The following is a 7,703-nucleotide window of genomic DNA, read 5'->3' on the forward strand; positions in this document are numbered from 1 at the left end:
TCAAGGCGAAGAGAGAAGCTGGGGAAGGTGGTTTACATGATCCTCTAGATAAATGTAGAGGATGTAAAAGAGGGGAAGGAAAACTGTAGTAACAGTCAAAAGCATACCTACAATATCAGTGACAGCAGTTTAAACAGAAGACAATTTGACCACATTCTACTTGATACAGAACAGTTTCGGGATCTCTTTACCACATAAAGGAAGTGTGCCGGACAAACAAAGGCATGCTGCAAGTGAAAAGGTGTGAAGAATCCAAACCAGTGCAGACAACTTAAAAAGAGATTTAAGATGATTCGTCATAACTTTGTGATAATATAAAAGATGGCAAACAGCACTAAATCTGTCATAAGCCATAATACTGAGAATGATCAGTTCACATTATGCATATGGGTAAATTACATAGATTTAAGTGAAACAAGCAGGACATGAGATCAAATGAGTGTAGGACAGGAGGTCCATGAGAAATGTGGGGGAGAAACCTAAAGACCCATACAAATCATTGACAGACTGAAACGCAATAAAAAATATACACGGGCTCGTGAAATGTTGTTTGCTGTAATAATATCAGTACCATGAGGAGATAAGCAGAGATAATAAAGATGTAGAGGACGAGTCAAAAAATAAAGGCCACAAAGCGGTAATGAACGATATCTGCAAACATGGTGAGGCTAAAGGAAAATGACAGTATTGTTTTCCATTTCACTCCATCAAATCATTGGCATCAAATCATTGGCATTGAAAACATTTGTTATGTTTGGTTTGAGAATTCAGTGGTTTGAATGACAGCATCTGTGGAAAAGGAACATGGAAATAGCTGTGTGATAAAGTACTGTCCATATAATCATAACAGTTTCACCATACTTACCACACTATTGTAAAGTCAACTTTGCTTCTTTGTTTTGCTCGTAGATTGGATTCTTAGATATGTAGACACCACACAACAATATGTAATGGCAGGAGGTTTTAATGCTCGCTGACACCATACATCTAACAATCAAAACTGTAGCTACTGTGTCATTGCTTGGCAGTGCTGAGCCAAAAAAATCCATATTATCTTCTCTGTGTGCTATTTTAATAGGGAGTGAATACACTATAGTGCCAAAAGTATACATTCACCCACCCAGATCATGGCCAGAAGTATATATAGCCGAGCACCTAGTCTTGCAGACTACTTCTACAAACATTTGTGAAAGAATGGGTCGCTCTCAGGAGCTCAGTGAATTCCAGCACGATACCTGTGCAACAAGTCTAGCAATGAAATGTATTCCCAACTGAATATTCCACAGTCATCTCCACAGCAATTCAGTCACGATGTGGTAGGCCACGTAAAACACCAGGTTGCAGCACACCATTAATGATCTCATTCCACAGTAATATGCATTAATCTGCCTATTAGGTTTAATGGCTTATTAATTGAAGGTGCCTCCATGTAACCAAGTAATGTATTTAGAAAATAATGTATTCAAAATAATACAAATTATATTCAAACTCTTAACTCCACACAGAAAGGCCTCAGCTAGCTAGTGGATTTGAATCAAGAGTTTGTCATTGTGCCTGCATGGACTCTCTCTAAGTACGCCAACGTCCTTCCACAGACCAAAGACATGAATGCTAGGTTAACTAGTGATTCTAAATGTGCTCTAGGTGTGAGAATCTGGGCAGAAAGAGATGGATGGATGGATATTGATTACATAGACATGACATTTAATGAATTTTGTGGTTTGCTCTTGATAACTAGTCAAACTAATGAATTCAGTGCTGAACTTACTGAACTTGAAAGAAAAGATTTTTTAACACTTTATTTATGTGTTTAATTCTAATTTCAGCTGATGTAGTGGCATAGTAGGTACCGGGCTTGTTTGTGTGAACTGGTGCTCTCCAGGGTGGTGTTGCTTTGTTAATTGCTCTCTGAGGAGAATTAAGTTAATGTTGACCTCTTTTACCATAACTGCTGTTTGTAATTCTTCAGGAACAAGTCCAGCGTCCTCTGAAGTGCTCATTAATAAAGTTAAACTCTTTTCCAACATTTGGTTTCAACAAGTAAAAGTCAATGCTTTTGTTTTGACAGCCATCCCATGAGGCCAGCAGACCTTGACCACTGTATCATAATTAGCTGGCTGTAACTCTGTTCCCTGAGGTCTGCTGTTTTCCAGTGAGGCACACAACGGCAGTCAGGCTGGAAATTTGTAATTGCGTGACTTGTATTTCATCATTGTGATTTTAAGTTGCTAAACTTTAACCCCACAAGATGTCACACACATACAAACACACAGATCTTTATTCTGATTTACTGTGTACTTTAATTTCACAGAAAAATTTTATGAATTAAAGGAATACAAAAGAACAGCTAGCAGCTAGCATAGGAGCATTGTATTCCAAAAAATATATATTACACAATATTAGTTACGTTTTGAAAATGTAATGGATTACATTACTTATTTACTCCCTGTTTAAAGTAATTGCACTACTTGTTACTAAAGCTAGTTTTGGTTAACAGGGATAAGACCACCGGGGTCTCTGTGGTGTGCAGTCTCTGGCCGCCATCCAATCAACAAGGCCTCCTACAGGTGGTGGGTCCACTGGAGGGCAGGCCCATCTGGCTCCTTCAGGCCCCATGAGCTAAGGCCCAGCCACTAAGGTACACTCTGTCAAGTCCCCTCACCAGGCCTGGCTCCAGGGTGGGGCCTGAGTAACCCTCTCCCAGCCAGCATGACCTGGTCTGTTGTTCATTTTCTTTTCATAGGGGTTTTCCTGGATCTGGAGCTTCATCTGGTCCCTCAACCAGGACCAATTTGCTTTGGGAGACACTACCGGGGCCAAATTACCCCCAACAGCACAGCTCCTGGGATCACTAGGACACACAAACCCCTCCACCACAGTAAGGTAGCGATCCACATAGGTTAAATGTTTTTTCAAATCAATAAGATAATACAGAGAAAACCCCCCAAAATCAAAACAACCCCCTATGAGCAAGCACTTGGCAACAGTGGGAACAAAATAAAAACAAAAAACAAAAAACCTTTTAACAGGAAGAAACCATCAGCAGAACCAGGCTCAGGGAGGGGCAGCCATCTGCCACGACCAGTTGGGGGTGAGGGGAGGGAGACAAGACAAAAGATACACTGTGGAAGAGAGCCAGAGATTAATAATAACTAAAGATTAAATGCAGAGAGGCCAGCAACCTGAGAGTGAAGTCCTGTTTTGGGGTAATATGGTACTATGAGGTCTTTAATATGGGACCTGATTAGTTAGAGCCTGATCATTTAATACCTTTTACATGAGGAGAAGGATTTTAAATTCTGGATTTAACAGAATAAGAAGCCAATATAGAAGAAATATTCTCTCTCTTTTTAGTCCCTGTCAGTACTCTCGTTCCAGCATTTTAGATCAACTGACGGCTTTTCAGGGAACTTTTAGGACAACCTGATAGTAATAATTACAATAGTCCAACCTGGAAGTAATAAATCCTCAAACTAGTTTTTCAGCATCACTGTGAGACAGGATGTTTCTAATTCTAATTTAAAGTTAATGTCATGCTCTGGCAGGCCTAGTCTTTCTCTCCCTTCCTCCCTCTCTTCTCTCTAACTCGTCTTCTCTGTAGGCTGGAAGCTGATGGCTTGGCAGACGTTCTTCCTCCTGGGATCTCCACTCTAAGGATTGGCTTCAGCAGCTGCCACTGGAGTTCAGTCACTACACCTGTTTCCCATCAGCTGAGGTGGATTTAAGGACCAATTCATCCTCCAACTCTCTGACAGAGAGTTGGTAATCTCATAGTGGTAATCAGCTCAAGTGATTTCTATATGTCTAAAATTGTCTCTAGCCTTGTTCTAATGTACCCCACTTTGCCTCATTTGAATGTATTGCCCTGCAGATAAATGGACCAGTGCCCACGATTTTAGCATTCTTATACCGCCCACCCAAAAGAAACTCTGATTTTATAAATGAGTTCTCTGCATGTCTGACCTCATTAACCACTATGTCACACAACTTAATCTTCCCGTGTGACTTTAAGATAAGATAAGATAAGATAAGATAAGATAGTGTTTATTTGTCACATGCACAGTTATACACAGTACAATGCACAGTGAAATGTATTTTGTACCTGCAACCATATATACACACACATATAAATAAGAAGAATAAAAATATAAAAAAGTAATTCACACTATACACTATACTCTATATACTATACACTATACACACTTTTATAAATTATAATATTTACATTGTGCAATAATGGTCCAGTTAGGGCTCAGAGTTGAGCAGACGGATGGCTTGTGGGTAAAAACTCTTCTTCAACCTTTCAGTCTTAGCCCTCAGGCAGCGGTAACGCCGGCCTGATGGGAGCAGGGAGAAGAGAGAGTGTCCGGGGTGGCTGGGCTGTTTTAGGATCTTCATGGCCCTCAGCCTGCACTGCTTGGTGTAAATGTCCTGCAGGTTGGGGAGGGTGGTTCTGATGGTCCGTTCAGCTGAACGAACCACCCTTTTTAGGGCCATGAAGTCCTGCTTGGTGCAGTTTCCCATCCAGGTGGTGATGCTCCCACGCATGATGCTCTCGATGGTGCAGGTGTAAAAGTTCCTGAGCACCTTGAGTGGGAGCTTGAAGTCTCTCAGCCGCCTGAGGAGGTAGAGACGCTGTCTGGCCTTCTTCACAGTGATGTTTATGTGATGAGTCCAGGACAGGTCCTGTGAGATGGTCACTCCCAGGTATTTGAAAGTGTCCACTCTTTCCACCTCAGCACCACTGATGACAAGTGGATGGTAGTCCCTCTGCTGCTTCCTGCTGAAGTCCACGATCAGTTCCTTCGTTTTGCTGACGTTGAGCAGGAGGTGGTTCTCCTGGCACCAGTTCTCCAGGCGGGAGACCTCTCTCCTGTAGGCTGTCTCCTCATTGTGAGAGATTAGTCCCACAACAGCAGTGTCGTCAGCAAACTTGATGATGACGTTGGACTCTGACGTGGCCTCGCAGTCATGGGTGTACAGTGAGTACAGCAGAGGGCTGAGCACACAGCCCCTGGGGGATCCAGTGTTGAGGGTGAGGGAGGATGAGGTGAGGTGACCCACTCGTACCACCTGTGGTCTGCTGGTCAGGAAGCTGTGAACCCACCTGCACAGGGATGGGCCCAGGCCCAGGTCCAGCAGCTTAGAGACCAGCCTGGAGGGAACTATGGTGTTGAATGCTGAGCTGTAATCTACAAACACCACTTTAATATACATATGGATAATGCCACAGATTCACTGACCAGAGATTTTAAGTGTATGACTGTGTGGCAGGCAGAGTCAGACCCAAATGCAGGACGCATGAGACATAGCTGGAAACAAAACAGCTTTAACGCTGAGTCTTTTAATAAAGTTTCAGAACTTGCATATATTGCACAAACTTGGGTAAAACAGTCTTTAGACAGGCCTGATTAAAGGCCCTGGCCACAATAAAAGCAGCTGTACCGCTGCGTCGGGGTTGAGCGAGTGAAACAAGGTTTCTGTTATGATAGTCACACAGCAGTCCTGAATATTGTAATTCCCCACCATCAACAATTCCAATTCATCTGTTTTTGTGGACAATAGATCTGGTGTTGGTCATGAATGTCTGAGGGGCTGCTTCCTTGGCCTAGTTAACAGACCCCCTCTACAGCCCCACTTCTGTCTCCGTTCTCTTGGCCTTCTGCACCGCCTTCTGAGCCCGACAACAATCCAGTGAGAGCCCGGTGGTCTCGTTATTTCTGACGATATACTGTGTGTTTGTTGAAAGTCCTTTGTAATGTCGGTTCGATTCACAAATCCAACACACCTTAACTCTGCACGAGTACATGCAAGTTTCACACATCCAAACAGGTTATGCACGCACAAAACCACCATAAAAAACACTAAAATAAAAACCTTCTAGCCACAGCATAAGTGCATTCTGCCATATTATTTTCAGACTCTAGCAAAGTGGGGATTAAAGTTAAAGGAATACTCAGCTCAACAGACCTCTGACTCTGTAGCCTGGCTGCTGAGAAGAAACCTGGGGTTCTTATTTTCTTCAATTGGTGATGAGCCTTACAGAGAACTTTTTTAAAGAGCAACAAACTCTTTAGAAGTATTAGTAGAGTAGGTAGCTACTCCACACTGTGTTGCATCATAATGAAGGGCATCATAGTTACATAATGAAGAGCATCATAGTTACAGGGCTTTCAGAAAGCCTTCTACTGTATTAAAATTTATTTCCCATTGTTGTGTAATCCATTAAAGTAAATTTTATTAAGAAATGATCAGACAAAAGAGGGTTTTCAGGGAATACTGTTAAGTCTTCAGTTTCTATGCCATGTATCAGAACAAGATCCAGAGTGTGGTTAAAGTGGTGGGTGAGCTCATTTACATTTTGAGAGACACCAAATGAGACTAATAATAGATTAAATGCAGTATTGAGGCTGTCATTTTCAGCATCTACATGGATGTAATTTTTTATTTAAAATTATTTTATCTGAACTCAGTACTAAATCAGAGAAAAAAGTCTGAGAAATCAGATAGAAACTGAGCAAGGGTCAGGTGGATGATAGATAACAAATAAAACAGGTTTTTGAATTTTCCAACTAGGACAAGACTAAGACTCAGGCTTTCAAAAGAATTAAAATTTTGTCTGGGTCTTTGATTAATTAATTAATAAGCTGGAATTGAAGATTGCAGCTAATCCTCCTCCTCGACCTGTTACTGTGACTCAGGGGTGTTGAGTCATTTAAACTAACATATTCATCCTGTTGTAACCAGGTTTCTGTAAGGCAGAATAAATCAATATGTTGCTTAATTATTAAATAATTTAGTAACAGGAACTTAGAAGAGAGAGACCTAATGTTTAATAATCCACGTTTAACCGTTTTACTCTTTGGTGAGAATGCTACATTGGTCTTTCTTTGTGAATTTTTATGCTTATATTGTTTTTTGCTGGTTTTTTATTTGTTTTTTGGTGGTCTGGGTGCAGGCACTGTCTCTGTGGGGATGGCAGAAGGAGAGATGCTGCAGAGAGGCAAGACTGCAACTCTGCTTCCTGGTCTCAACCCTGGGTAGTTACATTTGGGGGGGTTAATAAATTGGGCCATATTCCTACAAATGAGAGCTGCTCCATGAGGCTGTACTGTAACAAGTCATGCACCATTTATCACAGGAACACTGTTCAAGCACCAACAAGCTCATTTATGGTATTGTTACATATATATATATATATATATATATATATATATATATATATATATATATATATATATATATATATATATATATATATATATATATATATATATATATATATATATATATATATATATATAACAATACTTTGCTCTTATTTCTTTGTGTAAGAATCCATCCCTTAATGAACAATTATCTAAATGGCACCTTTTCCCACCTTAAAAAGACAGCAATTTCTCACAGATAAATTATGTTAATTTAATTTCTTAAAAAGAAACATTAAGTTGGTCCCTACAAAAATACTGTGGTCTAAAAATAGGATGAGAATTTTTTTTATTGTGAAAAAAAAATACAGAACTTTTGCACTTCTGTTGATTTTAAAACATTTGAACTTTCAGCCAATGGCACAGCTGCAACAGAGAAGGGGGAGTCTCCTCCAAGATCCTGTCTTAAATTTTGCAGCTCACTACAACAAGTGCACATAGAATAAAGGTGCCAACATATCAGTTAAGGATGTTTTTAAGTACTTAGACAGCAAA

The 7,703-nt window shown here is 40.5% G+C and overlaps 1 pseudogene; it reads right to left on the reverse strand.

The window, feature by feature from the left end:
* Nucleotides 1–2,769, reverse strand: LOC115800653 (olfactory receptor 8-like; annotated as a pseudogene).
* Nucleotides 2,770–7,703: the final 4,934 nt, after the last annotated feature.

Source organism: Archocentrus centrarchus, chromosome 21, assembly GCF_007364275.1.
Source record: "Archocentrus centrarchus isolate MPI-CPG fArcCen1 chromosome 21, fArcCen1, whole genome shotgun sequence".
Taxonomy (NCBI): domain Eukaryota; kingdom Metazoa; phylum Chordata; class Actinopteri; order Cichliformes; family Cichlidae; genus Archocentrus; species Archocentrus centrarchus.